This window comes from Cyanistes caeruleus, chromosome 18 (genome assembly GCF_971803275.1).
Source record: "Cyanistes caeruleus chromosome 18, bCyaCae1.hap1.1, whole genome shotgun sequence".
In the NCBI taxonomy this organism is placed as follows: domain Eukaryota; kingdom Metazoa; phylum Chordata; class Aves; order Passeriformes; family Paridae; genus Cyanistes; species Cyanistes caeruleus.
This window is the reverse complement of record NC_141718.1, coordinates 7,136,339-7,159,769: the sequence shown is the minus strand read 5'-3', so window position 1 is coordinate 7,159,769 and position 23,431 is coordinate 7,136,339. Positions and strand designations below refer to the sequence as shown.

Sequence of the window (23,431 nt, the reverse complement as noted above, 5' to 3'; positions counted from 1 at the left end):
TTCATGCAGTCACTACTAGACCAGTACCTAATCGTGCAACTGGTGTATGATCTTCTACCACAGACAGATTACTATCACATGCTAATGAAGGTAGAAGAAAGGAACAAAAAAATACAGGTAAGATTGGAGAAATCACTGAGAGAATGACAATTTGCTGAAGGTCAAGAGCTGTGAGTAATAAATCTCTGGAATCTCAGAAATAATCCTTAACATCTAAGTGATGCATTCCTCTTGTCCTTAAAAAACACACAATTGAATGAGGCCTCAGCCACATCTCTTACAGTTCTTCACACGAAGCAGAATTTTTAATTTTTTTTTAAACAAGAACTTAGAAAAGTAGCTTTAAACAGCAAACCTGCAGAACCCATAGCACTCTTTTGGTAGTAGGACCTGCATACATCTTCTAGAAAACTGGCAAGGTGGATGTACGTGTATGCAGGTAAACTTAATGAGCATTCCCAAACTAACAAAATACAAATAAACAGTTAGGAAATCAAATGGTACAAGTAGTCAGATCATTTCAGATGTGCTAGCATTCATTAAACTTTACGTCTCACAGGAGCACTGATTTGACTAAAGAGGTTTTTGCAGTAGAAACTTCAAGGATGCAAAATCTGTACCTGGATGACAGCAAAAGAACACAGTATATCTGTCTGACTCACACAACAATTATGTATATTCTATTTAACTGCATAATGATGTTTCCATTTGTCTTTGTTTAAAAATAATTTAGTAAGTTCTGTTTATTAATGATGAACTGAGGGGAGAAGTTCACACGAAGAGAACAAGCAGGGCCTCTACTCAGTCATGCACATGGAACAGTGTGACATTAGCACAGATTAGGATCACTATTATAAATTGCTTCAATAAAGTAAGGGGAAAATTAAAGGTGAATTACTGTAGTAATCTAAACTGAAAAACAATTGCCAAGGAAAGATATAAATAGTACCCAAAATGGCTGCTCTAAGAATGTAGAACAGATGGGTAGGAAGAATATCTAGGGATAGAAGAAATCAATCATTTGCAGTTGATATAGCTGAGAGCTTAGTAACCTTTCCTAGCCAACTGGGAATTCACACAAAAAGCAGAGATAGCTTAATGAAGAAGGAAATACGAAGAATATTTCTATTCCAAGTCCCAGAACTCTTAAAAGCCTCCTGCTTCATTCTAATGTATTCAGGCTACTGGGCATTCATAGCACTCAGGCTATTTAAAGGTTCACCAACTTATTCAAATACTAAGCTACTAGTCTCTCAAATTGTTTGTCCTTTCCCAGGACAAACAAGAGCAGATGAAGTATGCACTGTTAATTTTCCAGAAGTATGTGTTCCCACCATCACATAAAAATTCTGTAAGTATCTATAATCTTTCATTAATTGAAGCATGGTAAATATATGCATTTATTAACAGTTTGTTTCCTAGTGTTTTCAGTGCATATGTTTAACAATTGTAGAATTTTAACAGTTTGTTGGGTTTAATCTGGTCCTTAAACACTGAAAGAGTTCAGCCTCTTCTTTTAAGAGGATTAAAACATGAAAGCAGCAGGAATTTGGTTATCCAGGCACTTCTGAAGCAAAATTATTTGCTATGCCACACTGTTTCCTTTTTTATGGTGACTGCTGTCATCTTTTTCATGTATTACTGTAGCTCTTCTGATATAGAAAATTTATTACATATCTACTGTAAAGAAGTAGGATCAATTCTTTAGACATATATAAAAAAACAAATGTCTTGTTTTCTATTTATCTTTAAGGCCAATTAAGGGGGATTACATGATACATATTCCTAAAACTTTAACATCTTGCTAATTTCAAGCAATTTCTTGTTGTTATTCTAAGAAATATTGGGAGGATGTGCTACAGAAAATCTAACCAAGAAAGAGTGATGGAATTTAGAGACAGACGTGCCAGTGTTAAAAAAAAAAAAGAAAAAAGGTGGGGGAGTAAACTCAGATCACTAGAAATTGGGCAATTACAATAAACTGTCAAATCTACTTCAGTGACAGCTTGACTTCACAGTCCCAAATACTGCATTTTTCTACCAGTGGAGACACAAGAGACCAAAGGTTTTGAAAGGCCCAATTAAGCAGTGTATTACTGAGAAGAGCTAGAAAGAAAAAGCTTTCTTAAAGCAGAAGAAAGTTTTTTACGCTAGGAAGCCCGGCAGTGAAACATGGTGACACCAAGCACATTTATGGGTGGGAAGAACACAGAAACACTGTCAAGGAAGGGAACTCAGGAGACCCACATTTGCACTGTGAACAGAACAGCAGTGCCACGTGTGAACTGGCACTGGCAGCATGTGCCAAGGTGTGATCCTGGAGAACTGTCCCAGCTCCTGTTGAGAGAGCCTCAAGCACTCTGTTTGTCCCTCTCGCTGCATGTGCTTTATGTGGCTGCTGCGGTAACTTGCCAGAACAAAAATCTGAATGTATGAAGTAGCAATGGACTAATTCATATTAACTGATAATTTTGATATGTGGTTTAATGACTGCAGAGAACTGTCTCTGTGGCTAGACAGAGGGAAACCAAGAAGGAAAAAAACACATGCCAGAGAAGAAACAAGGAAAATAAGGTAAACAGTGAAGAAAGCACACACTGAGTCTGGCCCACAGAGCTGTTGCTGGTCAGGAAAGGGAATGGGTAATTACTGGAAGAGAAATAAACAGGGAAACAATTCATATACATTTGCTCCACGCTACAGTTCCTGCTCTTCATGTTGACAGAAGGATTAATACACATTCCTGCTAAGACCAGTAAGCATGGAACTGCATTGCTTTGAAAATTTATGTATTTATCACTATAGATTTGATACATCTGTTGAATCTGTTTTTCAGCACTGCATAGCCCCTCCCCTTTTGCTCACAAAAAGCACAGAAATGAGAACAATTGAAGTCAGAGAAGTACCAGTGGCATAGCATTTGGAGGTGTAAATGCACAGTGCCACACTGGGATCTCTCTGGACTCAGATGTAGTTGAGATCTCAAGCCTTGCAGAACCTTTCAGTTGAGCACTCTGCTCACTGCAGCTCAGGCTCAGGGAGTGGAGCAGCAAAGCAGGGACTAACACAACATGAGAAACCACAAAGCAGTAAAAAGCTGACAGATCTAATTTCAGTTTTGCCTGGACGGTGTCCTCGCAACAAGCACCAAGCATGATAAAACTGATGAACAGGACTGACAGCCAAAAACACAGAAACAGTAGCTCCATCACACAAGCCTTATTTGTATCTTAAATATTTATAATGTGCAGATTTAAGAGACAGAATCTGGCTGCACATCTGTTCTTTTAACCTGAAGGGCTGACGTTGGATGGGAGCAGCCAAGCAGTCCCGACACTCACACGGGGCTGTGCTGGCTTCAGCACCTCAAGGCTGGGGCACACCACCAATGTTCAGCTGCCAAACTTCTCCCTTCTCATTTTATTATTCCTCTTGAATGATTCAGCGGTATCTCTCATTTCTGTGGCACCAAAATGCAGCTAAGGATTGATGATGCCAAAAATACTGGCCTCAGCTTGACTAGTTATTAGAGAAGGGAAATATATTTCATACAAGTAGCTTGGCAATGAGCAAAATATTTTGATTTTAAATCACTACAGTGTCACAGGCACTAGGTGCTCCTCAGATCTCAAAACATACAGAAATGAAACAGATCCTATGAATACAGTATCAGATATAATGACACCATATCAGACTTGCAAAACTGCACCAAAAAATATACTTGTCTGAGACTTGCTAGAAAAATTGCAATGAACTAATAAATAATGATACATCAAATACTTTATATCAAAAAAATGTAATCACTCTGAGTAGTCTGAAGAAAAAAGCTTCTGTATATTAAGCTGCTCATATAATGCTAATAAATCTCTATAATAATGTAAAATAAGCTGCTATTCCCTCTAGGCTTCATCTAAGTCTTACTCTTCTTGTCCCTTAGAAAGAGAGATGGACTTTTCCACGTGTCCAGAGGCCATCCAGACACTAAAAGAGAGAATGAGCCAAATATACTTTCCACTGAAACCCTGTTATTAACCTACTTTGATTAACAATACCAGAGTTTTAGTAACATAAAGTTAATTTTATGGTTTTAAATAAGATTTTTTCATCCACCAAAGTGCCCATAAATTTTTGTAAATTTTGGTAAAGCCATTAGCACATATTTTCCTAGGGTTGGTATACACATAACTTTATTAATAAAAACTCTAGCAGGCTCTCTCACTGTTAACCACACTCAGTCCTACATGAAGGCAACAGGAAATTAGATTGTGGAAGAACTACGTAATTTTACTCTAGATGTTAATTTAAAAATATCACTAAACTCACAGAAGTTTAAATCAATAAGAGGATAAAAACCCACATTAAGGTGAGATCTAAATCCAAGGCTAAGTCCACAATAAATCTTAACATTACCCAGCTGTGTTCACTGATGCCGAGACCTACAACTTGCAGCCCTTTTGCTGCTGAAAGTCACAATCCAGCATTCTTTTAATGGAAAGCTGTCCAGGAATATGACTGAGCTTTCATTAGGTCTCTGAGATTTACATTTTTGAAGGGCAGATTTTAATTTTATGTGTGTCAATCATAAACCCATACAACTGTCATGGAAACACACAAACATGAGGAGTCAAATGATTAACCTGGCAGCTGAAACAAAAATTTTATTGCTGCAATTGACTGAAACTCTCTGGTTTGCATATATTAAGCTAAATGGAATTACAGTAATGGCCATGCTGCTGGACACAGTGCTCTGTCAAGACTATAAATGGCACTTAAATTTGGTGCTTATATTCTTTGCAGAAAACATGCATTATTCTGACTGTATTTAAGCCACAGATATCAGGAGAACGCTTGGTCCTTAATATCTGTAATGACAAAATAATGCAAAAGGAAATTATTTAGACTGACAGCGAGCTCGGTTTCAGGAGCTGGCTGTTGAAACAAGTAAATGTAATTAATTATACTGATTTCCATGCATATGTAACCTGGATACAATAGAGACACCACTAACAGAGAACTCTAGCATTTCTTTTTATGTCTTCATTTCTCAGCTGCAACTGAGAAACTCCACACTTGTGAAACACTAAGAAGAGGAATTCGAAGAATGCAGTATCATTTAGACGTGTCTAAAGGGTGGCATTTGCCCCTCTCCCATAATGTTAAGGAAAAGAGAAAGAAAACTGCATAATAGAGAAAATTTTGACAGGGCCAAAGAGCATCTCCAGATTCCAGCTTTATCAGGCTGAAAAGAGGAGTTACATCAGCCGCTTTTAATCCCTTTCTGAAATTAGTCACTCACACTAGAAGCAAAACAACCAAGTGATTGGACATCTTGTAGCATTCCAAACTGACAATTCAGAAAATTAACTCACTAAATTATTTGTCACAGTCGTCTCCATAGCCTGCATTGCCTACTGTCAGCAAAATCAACTCTGAAGTTTCAAATCCCTAGGAAAATTCAAAATACTGTCTGATGTCCAAAAAAAAAATATAGAAGTATGCTGAAAATGCAGAAAGTAGAATAAATTTTATCATTTCACTCATCAGTTAACAACTTAATGAAACACTACCATTAACGTCACAATGCAAATATTTTACATTTATAGAGATTTTCAACTTGAAACTTTTCCAAGGGAAGTAATGTTAGCACCAGTAATTGCTATCAGAGACACACCATGATGTATCTAAGGAAAATGTACAGCAAAACCTGGGATTAAAAGGAATTTTTTTCTTTCATAACCCTATTCTGATTCTTTGATCACTATGCTGACTCCTAAGAATGGGGAAGCTCAAAAGGAACCAAAAAAATTCCATTAATCCAAACCTGTAGATAAGAGTACATATTTCCACATACAGTTATGATTTCCTGCACACACTAACTGGTGTGTTCAAACATCTTTTGAAGTAATTTTCAGAGTTTCTGAGAAAATTTATTAACATTAGTGCTCATTAGCTCTAGTCTAGGTGCATGTGAGTGCCCAGAGACTACAGTGGTGCCTGAGCAGCCAGACTGCAGCTGAAGGTTTTAACTTCCACATTTCCAGCATAATTATGGCAGATCAACACACAGGCTCACAGACATTAATGGGTACACTCCAAATTACAAGGGTGCTGCTCAAATCTCATGTCATTTTATGAGAGAAACAGATTCTTTTCACGTAGTTTCTATGTAACTTTAAACTCAGCTGTTCCACTCCACAGTATATAATATTATTTTTAATTTATAGAAACTCCAATGATTTTTTTCTTATTACATTAAGATGTTAATATACATTAAATTAAAAAGCTAACATCAGAGTATTTGCTGTACAACTAGACACCTTTAATTAGCTATAAAAGACTTAAGACTGCAGAAAGTCCTCATGCTTAATCTGGGAAACCAGGAATAAAAGAAAAGGACTAAGAATTTATTTATTGGAAAAATTGAACACAGCCACACGTAACTACATTAAATACTTTATCCAGGACAGAAACAGGAATGCATAGGGTTGTGGGTGTTGGTTTGGGATGGGGGGTAGTGTTCCTTCAGCTTTTCTTGGTTTGATCTTTTCTTGGGTTTTTTCAACTGTCAGAGCAGTTTCCTTCCTATCTTGGAAACACAGTGAGGCAATAATAAAGCAAATGGATGAACAAGAGTTTGCTGTATTGCTCCCCGCAATCAAGGCAGGCACAGTATTTCCGATCTGTGATAGGCCACCAGTCCTTCATGCCACAATTTACAGTAAGTCTCAAGAAAAATAAATAACCCTTCTGTGTGTGTGTCCATGTGCCCACAAAGGTTTGATAGGAACAGCAGCAGTGATGGACAACTACCCATACCCACCAACAATGCAGTTACTACAGTAATATTGGATACAGTCCAATCTGGGAGAATGTTGGAATAAAATAAAAGCAACCAAGAGTGTCAAGCCGTATCTGAGACTGTGGGACTCTTGAAAACCACAGCTAAACAGAAAAAATGAAACCAATTTCAGGGGTACAAAAATACTTTTTCATGTTTTAGAGGAAAATATCCCCAACTGAATATCTGTTCATGTTTTATTTCCATTTCATTAAAGACTTAGCTATTACATCATCTTAGGTAGTCTGGGTGCAGCGTTCATCTTGAGTTATATCTAGTACATAGTTACCCAGTCATGGCCCTGAAATTTTATTCCCTTGCCATAGCTCTAAGTTCTTACATTATTGTAAAATTGCACACCCTTCTCATTATTCCTTCTCAATGTTAAACTGCTCTTCTGAGTCCAATCAGGAAAAAAATCAGATCATTAAAAACATCCTCTTTATCCAGAAACACGAACAAAGCTAAAAATGTCACTCTACATGCTGTGTTTTCAATTCAGATTATTGTATCAATTTATTCAGAATCACTCACCATCAGCTGCTCTTGGACTTCAACTTTACCCTTTACTTACACAGAAATTGCCCAGGACAACAGGTACTAGTGAAGATTCTTGTTACACAGAGAACTATTCCCCCTTGCACATCAAATTCATAAATAAATGTATAGGCTGTGTTGAAGTTTCCTTTGAAGAACAAAGCTATGACAGCTAACATGTTCTATTAAATAATAAGGAAGGAATGGATGCAGCATTGCACCCTGTACTCACACCGTTAGCCCCTACCGGAGCTGGGAAAACTGGCCATGAGTGCTGCTGCCCTGAAACCACAGCTTGGGGGGTGTGAAATTTCATGCCACGGTATCTAAAAATATGTAGAAGCTGGAACAAATTCAACATCAGCACAAGTCTACTGAAGTATAGGACTGGCCTTAAATATTTCAGCTATTCCAGCACTGCAAACTCCTACCCCTAACAGTGCCAAGGAAAAGCACGGAGATGAATTTACAGTAGTGCTTTCCAGGATAGAGTTACACCCAGAAGAAATGTGGGCTGCCATCCTGGATAAGGAATCCAGATGCTCTACTGCAGCACGAGCATTGACAGTACAGCCTGAGGAACACAGAACAGCACAGGAAGAGTTCTCTGAACTTCTTGTAACACAGTGCAATATAGTGGTTTGCTCCTAGATCTCTGAACCTGGAATATTTCAGTAAAGAGGTATCTTTCTCCTACATTTTACTGTGATGTAATCTAAAACTACTTTTTATTTTTTACAAGCTAAGACACTCATATTTACAGTATTTTGCACTTCTGCTGGGTCTCCTAAAGTTATCTATTTTATCTGCAACCAACTTCTGATAAATTGCTCTGGGTGGTCTTCAGGACATGAAGAAAACTGGTGCATTGCAGTTGTTTTTTCACTACATGTACTGATTTATGTCCATCTTCGGTATTGTTCAAGATATAATGGTCCAAAAAGGCAGAAACTGTGTTTAAGAACTTCTGTTACATTTTTGCTTGTCATTTAAAACTTCGCTTGCTATTTTTTCTGACTCTTTAAAATTTGGGTACTTGAGAAATTTCATACAACAGTCCTTGCAAAATCTGGTTTGACAGACAGTAGTTTGAAGATAAAACTCACCCAGATATTTTTTAACCACTAGAATTGTCTAGTAGTGAATTTCTGCTTCTACAGAAAGAAGCAGCAAATGCCTGAAGCAGAATTTCACTTGTTTGGATTGTTTACTGGCAAGATTTAATTGACACACCAGCAGGTTATTTTGCTGATCTTCCTGCCTGTACTCTGGTTCTGCTCACAGATGAATCAATGATGCTGAAATCTTGTTACCTGCCTCTGTGGCTTCAAAACATCTGACTGTGCAAATTACTATTTTTATCCTTTTTCATTTGGTAGGCTAACAGTGTTATGCCCCAAAATGTCGTAAGGCGGTATTATCTCCTCTTTTAGCAATTCAGTACACCTTATAATTAAGAAATATTTATTAATATTCCTGTATCTGTCGAGCCATTAACCCCACACAACACAAATGAAATTACATCTCCCCGGAACCCTGCCAAGATAAAGCAGGATCAAGATTAAAAACCCTTGCAGCTGATCTTAAGGCTTCTTTTTATGGTGGTCACTCTTCACTTTGGGGCCAAACTGTCATGAGGAATGTTACTTGTAAGGGCAAGTAACCTAGCTGAATGGTAAGAGAAAATGCCAGGGGTTTTTTTTTGGGGCTAGTGCCTGAATTTTCTCCAGCTCTGGAGTAACCCAGAGGTGTCTGGCAGCAGCAGGTCAGGGGTGGAGACATCGCCTGCCCTGGGTAACACGTGCCCTCTCCTGGCAACTACAAGCAACTTTCTGCATCCTTCTGAACCTCCTGTGGGATAAAACGCATTTCAGCTCTCAAAATGGTGCCAGTATGTTCAACTCCAACTACGAATTCTGATAAATACCCAGAACCAGTACCTTTGGCTTGAGCCAGGATGCAATGCATTGGCAGAATAACCTGTGTTGAGACTAACCAGGAAGGAGTGTCTTTGAGGTTTCTAAGATTTCTTTGAAGATTAAAGCAGAGACTTTAGCAGAGATACAAGCAAAGATTTCTAAAGAACTCAAAATTGAAAGTGCAAAGGAAATGGTAAAATATGAAACACACCTTTCAAGTGTAGCAGGAAAAAATTATTTATTTCTCTACTGGTTTAACTGCTTTGCAATATTTTAAGACTATACTTTCTTCCTTCAGGTGCAGGAACTCTAAAGACATGATTTCTACCTACCACAGTTCCTTAACAGATCTTACACAATCTCAAGCAGGACTGTAGTCCTTCCTATTTCCCTTCTCCTGCATCCCTTCTGCACTGTCCCAAAGCCACTGTTCATGCTTGCACATTTCTCCATATGGAACTACAGCAAGTAAACATAAATGGGTAATGAATCCCCTCCTGCAGAGGGACTGCTCTGAGATCAGTAGACAAGAACCGGTTCCTGGTGGACACTGGACAGTGCTCACTCAGATCACAGTGAGTGACAACCACAGGAATGCTTCGCTAGGAGCACCTCAAGTGTTGTTGCTTTTTCCAACCAGCACAATTCTTGTTCTCTGTCTGGTCTTTCCTCCCTTTACTTTCCACAGAGAACCAGAACTAACGCAGTAACATTTCAGTTGAAGATTTCTTTTTCCATACTCTTCTCTGGTTCTGTACCACCCATCCATTTAGCCAAATCATTGGGGGGATTACAATCTTTTCCCCAGCTTATTTTCCCCAAGGAAAAATGAAAATGACAAAATGTTTCTTGCCTTATCTGTTCCCCATTGGTGCAGAGCTCTATGGCTAAAATGCTCATCAGAGCCAAAAGTCTGGGCATGACTGAACTTTTAAAAAGCTAAACACCAAATGGTTTGATTTATAGACCCAGGAGACGAAGTCAATCACAAAAGAGTAAAGTAAAATTAATTTGCCATTTAGAGCCGTCTTTAAAATGTGCCGCCTAGCCTGAAAAATAAAAAAAAAATAGTATTAAGTAGATTGCATAATTGGTTCTGCTGGGCAAAATGGCTTCAAATTCCACCATCATAGCTGTCATGTGTCCAGAACACCCCTCAATCCATCCAGGCAAGGCAAAATCTAAGAATTTTTTCCCCCTGTGCCACTCCACTGAGTTCTGTGGACTTGGATGAGCACTGAATATAGAACAACTCAAGCTGTACTGGCCTGATGGTATCTCTGTAACTGGACTGAGTCTCTCTGGCATCTGTTTGGGAGGCAAATAAGGGAGCATAAGGCAAGTTCATCAGTTCAAACCTCATAAAGAGATGGTGCAGATGCACTTCAGAGTAGATTTTGCACACTTTATTTTCCATTTGAGAACTTTGCATCTTTTAGGTAATGCACATACATAAATACAGAACATTAGCATAACAGCTTAAGAGATGCAATCTGGGATATTTTAAGCCTCGTAAGAGTTTGCAGTTTTATGACAGCATTAAAATGCTCTTTGACTCAGCTGCAGGTTAACACACGGTGCCCCATTTTCATTTCTGTGATAGCTGGATGTTAAGCTCATGTGGCACGTGCAGCAGAAGGGAAGCAGCCAAGGATGAGTAACCACTGGCAGCCACCAGGCAGAGCTGCACGCCTGGCAAGGCTCCCATCAGTGGAGTCACTCGGGAAGGGTCAGCTGTCAGCCCTGCCACAGGTATCCACCTCACAGCCACTCACACAAGTCCCTACATCACAAACAACAAATTCACTTCCAGAACTAACTGTCTCAAATTCCTGACATTCAATATTGTAATTGTATTTCTATGGCTTAGACTGTGGCAACTGGGAAAGAAGCAAGCAGGAAGTGAAGGCTAATTGCAAAAGGTTAAACTCCCTTTTATACCGAAATCATTTTGTTATGAATAAGGGACCTAGGAAAGAAGGACAGCTATTGATGAGCCAGTGACAGAATAAAAACTTCATCAATTGCTGAGGTTATTTAGTCTGTCAGTACTGAAAGATTTGAAAGCTTCTAATTTAGTTCTTCACAAAAGCAGCTCCCTGCTGTTAACAACTTCACAACGAATTTTCAGCATTCAGCTTTAAATCAGAATCAGTACTGTAGCTTAATACTTCTTTCTTAGGTACTAAGTCAAACACAAAGCTCAAATTCTGGGCAGAAAGCATTACCAGCTATTTACAGTTTAGGCAATTGCCTTGTATAGCTACTAAATTGATCTATATATCTCAATCCAGCAACTGAAGTCTGATTATAGAAATATCTTAAATATTAGTTTACATATTCAGTGGAGTTCTGCTCCAAACAGCATCTATGTCAATCTAAATAAAGTATCCAGTACATAGATATTATTTTAGGTGCCTTTTGTTTCTGTTTTAGTAGGTATAATGAGAACAGCAGTCACAAATATATTTAAACAGAAAAAAAAGTACAGCATGGTTTCTGCAGTGACACCAAATGCAATCAATCTGCTAACACCTGACACCGTAAGCTCAGGGTATCCATAAAAAGTATTACTATGTGTATGTGTTAGAAACATCCATATTCTTGGCTCCTTTCTCTTCTGTAAAGCAGGAGAATGGAATTGCGCTCCTGAGACTCATAAACAGATTTTGATTTCATCCAGGAAAACTTTCATCTTTCTCTTTGCAACAAAAAAAGTTTTCCCACCTCAACTTCTTTGCAGCTTCAGTAAACCAGTATGATCCATGGCTTTGTGGATAGTGCAGCAAGTTCACATAACTAGAGACACAAAATACCCCAACCCCACAGCAAATAAGATTTTCTGAGAGCTGTTTACAGCTTGTAAGACAAAAGAAATTAAGATACATTTATATTAAACAAGTGTAGCCTTCCCTTCTTTTTTATGGGTTCCATAAAGGATACTTTATTTCCCTCCATATATCCTACCCTTATGTATAATAGCAGTTTCATAAGCCCTGACTCAAAGAGAATAACTTCTGCTGGGCCAAAGAAATCAGCCCTGCCTATGGTCTGGGAGATTTGCCAAGAAAAAACAAGCTCCATGGTAAAGGTCATTAGGAATGAGAGAGATTCTTTACGCTGTGCTGAGTACAGAGACTAATCCACTTCTTTCGGTAGGAAGTGTGCAGCTAGGGGATGAGCAAACAGTAGTTCCAGACTCGTCCACTCTTGCTTTTCTAAGTATAATCAGGGAGCCATCCTTTTTGACCTGCTTTCCTTTTGGTTTTGATGTCATGTGCTACAAACCCTAGCATTATGCTTACTAGGACAAATCTATTGTCCTATGATAGAAATCCTCTCTAATAGTGTGGGGGATGCTGGCAGTAAGGGCAGTAAGTCAGTTGGCTGCTGTTATCATCAATCAAGCATGAAGGCTCTGCTATTTTGCAGCCTGAATTCTTTATCTAACTGATTAGTCATACAGGCCAACTGTATTACAGTATTGCTTCCCAACTCCCATCACAGAACTCCCTCCATCTGGAGTATTAAAAACCCAGCTGATGAGGTCAGTGTTGCATGACACAGAGGAAAGGGAGGGAGCATGGCAGCAGAGGACAGAGGAAGAGATAAAATCCCCTTATCCCTACAGATCTTCATGCCAAAAGGAAGTGAGTGAAAGCTTGAAAATCAATTCAAAAGTAAATAAAGCACAAGAGGCCAGCAAGGCAAGCACCAGAAAGCTATTTTAAGGTTCAGAGTGAATAAAACATATACAGAAATTAAGCACAGCAAGGAAACAATCATACTGCAGAATTAGCATTTATTTTCCTGTTTTTTCGATAACTAAGAAAGGCATTTCAGAAGAAGAGTGACCAGTAACATAATTAAGTTGGCATTTGCTTTTTGCTGTGCTCAGAGAGGTTTTCTATTTCAATAGTCCTTATAAGAAAAAGAAAAGACCCCTTAAAAAACATTCCCTTGTTATTTTCTCTTTCACATTCTGTACTGTTCCCCATAGAGACCTTATGTCAAAGGTGGCCTCTTTTGACTTTGTAGGAAAGTAACTACTCAGCTATTTCTCCCATCCAAGAAAAAGAAAAACACCTTGCTCAAGAATCCCATTTCAGGATATTTCACTTTTCTCAAACACCCCTCCACATGCCCACAGGCCTGCTTGCCAGGAAAGCATTAATTCAGGGATCTGACAAGGAGCTATCATGTTTTAGCCCCAAATCACTCTTCTTTCTGCTTGTTTGACCTACACAGACCTACTTTATATGCTCATGCAGTTTCTCTTGCATTTTTCTTTTTCTGCTGGAAGTCACACTAAGTTACAAAAACCTTTGCACGTAACTAATTCTGATTGTATCACAGCCAACAACTTAATCTAAAAGGATAAGCATTTACCATAATGATCTCCATACTGTACAGCAAACAGGCACTAAAGTAAGATGCTTTACCCATAAATGTCTACCTTTGGATGAATGTCTTTCATCTTAGAGTATTGCCAAGCAAAATTTTTTTGATTTAAAAAACTATCTTAAAAGCTGAGTTACCAATTCAGAGATGTCATTATGTTTCCCCTTTTTTCCAGCACACAGCACCACTCTCCTGTTTCAGAGCTTTCATATCCTCTGGAAGTCCATGTCACTGGTCCATAAACAGCTGTACACTAAGTGACTCACACAGCTTTTGTCTCCAGTGCAGCATACAGAGAGACAGATACTATACACTACACCAAGTGTCTCTTCTGCAGTTTAAAATATTCCATTCTCACCATACCTGCTGGTTTCAATATTCAGAAGTTAAAGCACTGCTGAGCAGGCACCCAGTGGGATTTCAGAGCAGAATGTAAAGAGGAATTACTTGGAAAAAAATAATCCTGCAATGATGGAGTCCTGCAGTTAGAAAATTCTCCAGCTGCAAAACCCTCTCACACCAAACACTGGGGATATGAGAGAAACAAAAAAAACCCACAGATGTGCCTGGCCCACCCATGCTCATCAGATAAACCTAGAAAATACACCTTCACAGAGTTGCCTGCAGTATGTGCCAGATAAATAGTAACTAATCTAAGTACATTCACAATGCAAGACAAATAAAACACATGTACGTGGATACTCTCCAGCGGATTGCTCTGCTGTCTTCTATCAGACACTGGTAACATATAGAAATAATTGCAAAACAAAGACGAATATTTTGTATTTTACGTTCTTTATAACAGAAGCTGACTCTTTAAAATTTTGTATGCATCCACTGAGACTTCACCACAGCTAGATTCTTCTCTAGTGAGTTTCTCGGGGAAAAGACTGACTCAATTTTCATCATTTTTACTGTGCTAAGCACAGTATGGTCTTAGTCCCAATTGGGGCTTGCAGGCTCTGTCACAACAGAGTCACCAAACAAACAGGGTGATGTGCTTAATGCAAAATTCCTCAGTTTTAGTGGTAAGCTTGAAAAATGTGAGGGTAAAGCATCACACCAGTACTAAACATGCCTTGATTGTACTTTTAAAATAAAGCTGCTAACTCCTGGTTGTTATTGCTTACTCCTTACCCCATTCTCTCTCTTGCTTCTGTTACCACCTCTACATGGGGAGGTAGTTTACATTTATTATTTGTTCCAAGAATGCTTAGCTTTCCTTAAGTACGGCATTAAAGGAGAACTATGTACAGCAGTGGGCCAAAGGGTTAAAATGACCCTTTTTATTTTTATTTTTTTTTGGTCAACGTTGCTAAATAAATAGGCTGAAACATTTATTTCTCATCCACTAATAACAGGGTAAGTGTCAGACGTAACTGAAAAAAGTCCTACTAGAGCAGTCTACAGCTTAAATGTTAAATTTATTCATATTTGATTCCACCCTCAGAAAGCCAGTTCTCTTCTTTCATTGTTTATATTAGATATAGTGAGTCATGAAAATAAAGTGACATGAAACCACATTTACACTAAAGAAATCATCCCACATCTTTTCAGATTTTCTTTTCTGCTATTTCCGTACCATGCCTCCTATTGAGTCTGCAAGATTGATTACCCAAGCAAGGGCTAAGCATTTATTCTTGACTCCAGTTATTTAGCTGCTCACATTCTCATCTTAGCAGGCCAATTTAGAGGAAACAGATGCATTATCCATCAGTTCCAGAATCTGAATGAGCATACACAGGACTGTCTATCTGACCTGTGCCTAACAAACAACAAAGTGACAGTAATGCTAAGCAAAGATAATGACCTGAAAGTACCATTAGCTGCCTTTGCTATGTGTGTGAGCTCTGGTACCCTACAAGAGATGGCTCTCCCTGCACAGAACAGGGCAAGGGCAATCAAATGCCTGACTTAAGCACCTCTGACACTATGGATGCAGGGCAGCATATCTTCCTAAAACTGAACCGGTGTATTTAAGGTACTAGGTTGGCCACAGACTATCAGAAAGAATGTATCCTGTAAGAGTGGACACATTCTATAGCCCTCAGCCTGGTCAATATGCAATGGGAAGAACCCCAATTTATGCCCACAGGAATGATCCTACCAACTATTACTGTTACATTTCATGACTGAATTATTTCATATGAATATATGACATTGTATGTCAGCCACAGAGAGTGTGAGGGCTCAGCACGTGAAGAGGAGGTTTTTCTCACTGTTTAGCTCCAGCTGAAAGGGTTACAGTTTATGGTTTATGAACCAGTGAAACCTGACAAAGCTTCAAAGCACTCACATATACCCAGTCTTACAAGGATGTCATAAAAGGTTTAAAGACACTGCTTTGAAGAAGGGTTGGACCCAATGACCTCCAAAAGTCCCTTCCAACATATATTATTCAGAGATTTTAAGACAAAACACTCTCTGGTCTCTAAAGCTTTCAAAAAGGATCCACACCTTCAGGCTTTATTCCTCTGAATTTTCAGGAGGTCAAATACTGACAGAAATTGGGCATTAGCAATTCCTTTGAAGTCAATGGAAATTACAGCCCCTTGCCCCTTCAGTAGGTTTTGGTTTAGAGATTTTGGTGTGACTATCATCATGAAGACAGCATTTGGTGTAAAAACTCTGGTGTAACTTCTTTGACTCTCTCCCTCCCATCCCCACATAGATTCACACACACAGTCTCCATTCCACATCAGACATGGTTCTACACCCTACTGATCTGCTTGTAAACACTCCCTTTTACAACTACTCAGTGGAAACAGAGCACAGGAGCAGGAGAGGCACACTTAAATGCTGACTCCATGTTCTTAGCCACCTACAAAGCCAAATTACTAATCATGGGATAATCTCAAAGCTATATATCTTCAGGGAAAGAAGCTGGTACACTCTTCTAATTACAATTTTATCAGGAGGCTGGAAACATTTTTACTCAGAAGTAGCACAAAATACTGATCTCTTTAAATGCAGCAGACAGAAGGAGCTCTCCCTGCTTTCCAATATACAGCATGTGCTGTTGTGAAGCTTTATTTTAAAGCCAGATATGTAAAGGCAAAATGAGATTAACAAGCAGTTTCAGCATTCAATTCCATGCCCAGGCTGCATAAAGTCCAAGCTGATCATTCCAAATTAACTTACCCTTCTCCAAGAGTGACAGTGAACACAATGCATCACGCTAGAAGAGTCCTTCTTGTACTTTTAACTGACAGGCCAACATACAATTAAATGAAATCTTTTTACAAGTTCCAAAGTATTTTCAAAGTACTGCTGCAATTACATTGTAAGTAACACAGTTTCATTTCCACTGCCACCCTTTCATCACATTTCTGTATGGAAATTCCATCCAGAATGAATCCTGCTCCAGGCTGGCCACAGCACAAGCCCCCCACGGCTAGTGCTGCCTGTAGCAACAAGGGATGGAGATCAAGACCAAGAGAGTGATGGGAGATGACTACTCAAAATAATTCCAGCATTAAGAGCCAACAAAGGATCCTCTTTCTCTCTCTCTGGACTCACTAGGACCTACATCACTGAGACAAAGGATATGTTGCCAACTTCTCAGACAAATGCATCAAAGGTGATGCAGCTGCTGTGGAAACTCCACAGGTTCTCACAGATCTCAGAACCTGCGGACTTGGAAAGGACCCAAACAGGATCAGCAGATTTTATTTACTAATAATGCAACCAATGGACAAACAAAACGTTTCTGTTTATGTTGTTTCCAGGAAAGGCAACACAGGAAGTAATTGCCAATGATCTCGTTAGTCATGTTTAGCTACAGTCCTCCAGATATAGCTCTGAACAATCTTCAGGGAGAGTAAATAACCATTTTCTTTGATTGTTATGTATCAGTGAGAGAAAATCCTATACATCTAAAGCAAGTTCTAGAACAGGTTTTCAAAGCCCATTTTTTGAATCAATAAAGATAATGCCAAAAAACCCCAAACATAAAACCAGTAAAACAACACAATATGGATCTGTGAAAAACGTCAAGTGCTTTCTTTATATTTTCAGTGCATAATTAATGCTATGCAGAACTTCCTCCGTAGCTGTGAACTGGTATCTCTGAAGAGTTCATGGGAACAGAGATTTTAAGTCTGTTTAAGAAGTATTGTAATGAAACAAGAAAATTTAAAGGTTAAACTTTACTCTTAACTCTGATGTAAAACAAAGATGTTTGCTCTTGCTGTTGATTTCACCTTCTAGTGCATGAAAGGTGAAGGCTGAATGTGTATTGCTCTTGTTTTGATTTGGCTTAGGTCTTGAAGCCACGGATGTACTTACCCACAGGTATAATACTGAGTTACTGCACTCCTGTATGAACCCATTCTCCCTCCGTGGGATGGATAGGAAGTGTTCTAACAGCACCTCACTGCACAATGTCCCCCGAATGCTTCACCATTTCACAACTTTCCATCAGCCCAGGAGTGACTTTCAGGATTTCAGGCAATTCTTCAATCCTTCCAATACACAGTCACTTCCATTTCTACTTGCCTACTTCAACCCTACACAAACACGAAGATATATAGTCTATGACTTCCTGACCAGTAGATAAAGCAACATGGTCCATGAAGAGGGTTTTGTTATACCACAATACAGATATAATTTCTGGCATTAACAGTGTTAGTTATTCCACAACACTTGTGCTTGAGTGTACATTAGCCACAGAATTTTCTTGTCTGATTCGTTATTTTCAAGTTCTATCATTTTCTATTAAAACTGGATTTTCTTTTTGGACATTCATAAAGTTGTGATGTTGTAGGACAAGTTGAACAGCAGTACACCAAATGGAGGTGAAATTCCTTTTTAAATTAGTCCAGAAGAAACTGAGTAAGCCCAACAGACATACCATGAGATCTGAATGATCAGTAGACTCAGCCAAGAGGATCAGTTCCACAATCCATGGGGGAGATCAATTCATCAGGAAAATGTGTGGCATTTCTAAACCAAGGCATTCCTGTGAGAGCCCTTTCAACCATTTGCCTCTTATACAGCAGGAATGATGAATCTCATGAGGAATGAAAGTAAGGACACCTACAGAGTGTGCATGTGACAACAGGAGGATGCAGCCAATTAGCATATTGGTGCAGTGATCTAAATTACAGTTAAATCTGCAGAGGCTACAAAGGATGTTCTATCACGTCACTAATGACTTATGGGGATAGGAAGAAGGCAGCTTGGTAAAACTCCTGAGAGGCAAGAGCTGGGATGTACTGAGATGATACAAAAACACAAAAGAAATTGCACCCATACCTTGCTTCAAAAGCCTGCTTCTCAGCAGAAGAGACTCCCTTTGCCCTTCTTTTCTCTCTCCTCAGCACTTCTGAATGTCCCATAGCTTTGTAATCCTTTGGGAGCCTTGTGTTACACAGCTCCCTCTACCATCCCTAAAGCAGATGGTATTCCCTTCACTCATCAAAACCATGTCAGCAGGGAAAGGCTTCTGAGGGACAAGCAGCGCTTTCCAGATTTTCTTGGAGCTAGCAACCGACTGTGCAGCAAGAATATACTCTTTTCATTAAGAGAAAAACTCTGGTACTGATCTGACCAGGTTTTGATTTGTTCCTCAGTGTAACTTTATTGCTGGACATAGACAATTATTTCAAACCGGCATAAAAACAATTATGTGCTTGGTATCCAAGTCCCAGAAACATCTATTGATATAACTTTATTTTTTTTTTTCCTATCAGCTTTTACTGTAACAAGGCCCTGAGTTAGAGGAAGGGAAAAATAGAGGGGTAAAAAACCAGTAAGAGTCACTGCAAGTGTACTACAGCCACATGAAATACCAGATTTCACTTGAAGCAGCGTCACATCAATCAGACAACAAACTACCGCCTATTAAATCCCATCTGTAGTCAACACAATGGACACTGTTCTGCTTACACTCAATTCTATGAATTCATTTTCATCTGTGAGTTTCAGAATAAGTATTTGACCCAAAACACAGTGAAGGTGTCTGTGCACACAGGTAGAACTCTGCAATCAGTAGCAGTGAATCACCAGGTAATTGAAAAGAGAGAACTATGGCCAAAAGTGGAAAATAAAGACCACAGATTTGTAGGAATTATTTTATTCTTGCTAAACTCACTCCTTTTTTCAGTAGATCTGCTTCAAATTCCCCCAAGTTCTGGATCTTCAATCCAAAGTATCACTGTGGAACTCCTACGACTCTCCAGGGATGATTCCTTCAAAGTATGAAACACTTACTACCCAGTCACTAATTGCAAAATTTCTAATCAGAAGCTTTCAACTTTACCCCTCAAATTTTTTCCCTTCTTAAAACCCAGGCTTACATTTACCACTGAGATACTAATAAAGAGCAGTTCTAGACACAGAGCTAGGTAAGGATCCCTTGCATTCTCTCTGTGTTCACATCAATGTTTTCTGGAGGGCAGCCTCTGCCTTAAGCCACCTGGAAGCCACACAACCATAACTATTCAAGGCTCTGTGCCACACTACACTCGCCTGCAAACATTCCAGCCAGGAAGCAGCGCCACTAGGTTGGCTTTGCCATAAACCAATGCAAGGTGCCGGAGGAAGGCAGTGCAGCAAGCGCTGTGCTTCTAATGTTACAGATTATCACCATGCACAAAACAAGCTCCAAATAAAAGCCATGTTAATTTTGACTCCCATGCTTGTTTCAGTAGAACATCAGTATCTGACTAATTTCAAGCTCTACTGGAAATGCAGGAAAATCACAAGCCGTTCTGACAAGCAGAACAAAGCAAAGGCTTAGCCCTCCAGAGACATTCTGAATATGCATGTTCCAAGGGACTCTGCATGGATGTAAGGGGTTAACACACAGAGAACCCTTCTCAAAAATTACGTCCAAAATGGCATGGAGGAAAAGTTTGAAAGTTAAAACATAGTGGGAAGTAAGGTAACTTCAGTAAATGATAATATTCTTAAATTTATGAGGTTGTTTTCATCCCAGAGGATCCAAATATGAACAACTTGTGATCTACAAAAAGCAAGAATGTAGATATTGTCTTGTTAAGTGATTGCAGTTAAGTGATTCAGTCAGCATTACCTGATCTGGAGATGAAGCAAAGATACAGGCTTCCACTACTGATATCAGCATCGGTCTATGCAAAATTGTCACTGATAGGACCAGGAAGACAAGTGAATACGAGATTTTCCACCCCTGCAAAAGACTCAGGGTTACTGGCAGAGAAGCTCTGTGTGGATTATTTGCAGAATTCATGTCTGTCTGCAGTTTCAACACTATAAGTTTAAAATCAACCTGGGGCTTTTTATGCACTTCTGTATTAAAATAGAGAGAGGAGAACAACACTGGAAGGGTAAGTATGCATTTTTTAATCAAGGAATTGGCTGTTGCTGTTAGTACGTGACAGAGGTACATCATACACCCCTGTCCATTTATCTACTTTCTAACTACAATATTGAACCACTTAAAGATCAGGTAAGCACAATTGTTTTGGTATTCAAATGAGTATATGACCAAGTAAAATAATTCTTATGTCTCTGTATGAGCAAGAGCTGCAAATTTACCCTGTATTAGAAAAGTACCTCCTCATTCTGTGAAACAGCTTCTTCTCAATGCAAGTGAGGGATAAGGTAATAATCAGCAATTCATATGAAACTCAAGCTATCTCAGCCAGTGAACCTACAGCAGACTTTGAAACAGAAGATATATCATGCCTAATGTCACAAACAAATCCCAGCAAAGGTAATTATATAGCAACAATGTCTAACAGAGCAACACTTAAGCAACATTTAGAGCAACACTCTAAGCTAGTCAACCCCAAATGACTGCCAGTGGGCACTTTAATCTTCAGAAGCAAAAGCACCAGCATTGGCTCAACTGAGTTAAATGAGTAATTCTTTTAGCTGGAACTAGTAGCAGTCACTTCTTTGACAGTCAGATCAGCCAATAGAGAAATCACAAAACAGGCTTCACCAGCATGTTACACCTCCAGTAGTTCCAACTGGAAGAAGCATCCTTGTTTCCTGCCCTAAGCTACAAAACAGCTTCTGTGTTTCTCCCAAAGCTGCTTGCACTTCAGCTGTAAATCAGTGACTGCTCTGCATACTTTATCTATTACTTTTTTTAAAAAAAGGATGAAAGTAAAAAATTTCAGGAATTGATTCAGTACCTCAGTCAATTCCTGACAATAAAATATGGAGTTGCCCAATTAATTCTTCCTCTGAAATTACCAGGTTCTTGCAATGTAATGCTGTACTGTAATGTACCAGCAGCACTCTGGTAAATTCTACACCACCTCTTGGTTAGAAAGCAAAAGAAAGGTTTTTAACATATCTGCATTTTATATGGTGATTAAAATTTAATTACAATTATTTTTTACAGTAGTCATTAAAGGCTGGATTTTTATAAACCAAGAATTCTCACATCATAGGTCTTAGTAAATTATAGGACAAGCACCTTAAGTGATTATGCATGCATATAAATGTTCATACTATTTTTAAAGATATTGGTGCAATTCATTAGACTAGTATAATTTGAATTCCTTTAAAATTTAGTGGTTAAAGTACTTTACATTTTGAGATGGGATTTCGTCTGTGTAACTGAAAATTTTAACCTGTATGCAAACGTTTAGACACAATACAAACACTACATATTTCTCATGTTCATAAACAGTCCAGTGAGACAATCTTACACAATAGTACATTTTACTAAATGATCAGACAGTCATAAGACCAAAATTAGGATATAAATATTTAAATATTTTGCAGGATTACTCATCTTAAACCAAATACTGCAGTCAAAAGTCAAGAGCGGTGACTATCAGAAAATATATTTTCACAATTACTGTTTATCAAAATTCTCTTAGGTCACCAGGATTTGCATTCATTTCTTCACTTCCCAGATTACATGCATAATTCTATCTTGAGGAACTGCAGGAAAGCAACAACACAAAATTGAAAAGAAATATGGAGAATAAATTCAAATCCTTATAGGGATGATCGCTGCTCACCTTAAGCATCTGCCAGTGGTAATGTCCTAAGAGGTTCAGTCTGTGTACCTGGCTGCAGAATTGGTATGAGTTCCCTGAAATTGTGGTTACTATTTGAGCAGAAATACAGAGCATCAAACATAGAACTTGCAGCACTTTGCAGCAAGATTCCTACACCACCAGATCTACACCTCATCCATCCACAGATGACTGGGAACACCCTGGCCTTAGGTAAATAAAGACTGTCTGAAAAAGAAGTCTGGAGCAAGGGATTTTCCTGAAATAGGCATTTTTCTTCACAACAGTGAGCAGACTGATTGTGCTAAAAATGTAACACAAAATTAATTATTATGAACCTGTCTTTAAGTCCATCTTTGAAGAAGTCTGCAGTATCAACCTCCAATACTCTTATTCTGTTATAATCTCTTCAACACAGTTTCTTCCTATTCTCAGAATACTTATTATCCAACAGGATCTCAACAGCTGCACATATAGCATTCTCTGAAATTTATGAGCTCCAGAATAAATTATTCAGTAACAGAATTAGCTACTGCAGCCTAAATAGGACACCAATCTCACCTGAATAAAATGTGTGTAAAGAATAAATTTACACTGTCCTGAGTGGCTCAAAAGCGCTCAATCCCAGGCACCCAGCTTCAGCAAGTGGCCACTAAATCCACTACTGCTATCAGAGAATTTGTCAGACATTCACAATGCAGGATTCATAAAGCATCTAATGATACAAATACACAGGTTCTGGAATTCACTGAAATGCCCCAGACAAGGGTGCCTCC

General features: G+C 38.7%; 1 protein-coding gene across 40 annotated transcripts in view; it reads right to left on the bottom strand.

Moving 5' to 3' along the window:
• Nucleotides 1-23,431, bottom strand: part of ARVCF (ARVCF delta catenin family member) — a 249,348-nt gene that overhangs the window by 171,297 nt on the left and 54,620 nt on the right. For 5 of the 40 annotated variants that reach the window (XM_086856252.1, XM_086856224.1, XM_086856222.1 and 2 more), the window contains exons 2-3: nucleotides 22,494-22,578; nucleotides 20,732-20,845 (exon numbers count right to left, since the gene is read on the bottom strand). The exons of 31 other annotated variants lie outside the window; for them this stretch is intronic. The gene's annotated coding sequence lies outside the window, so the exon portion shown is untranslated. The remainder of the gene's footprint in view (nucleotides 1-20,731; nucleotides 20,846-22,493; nucleotides 22,579-23,431) is intronic. 4 more of the 40 variants (XM_086856220.1, XM_086856239.1, XM_086856242.1 and 1 more) reach the window with 1 other exon arrangement.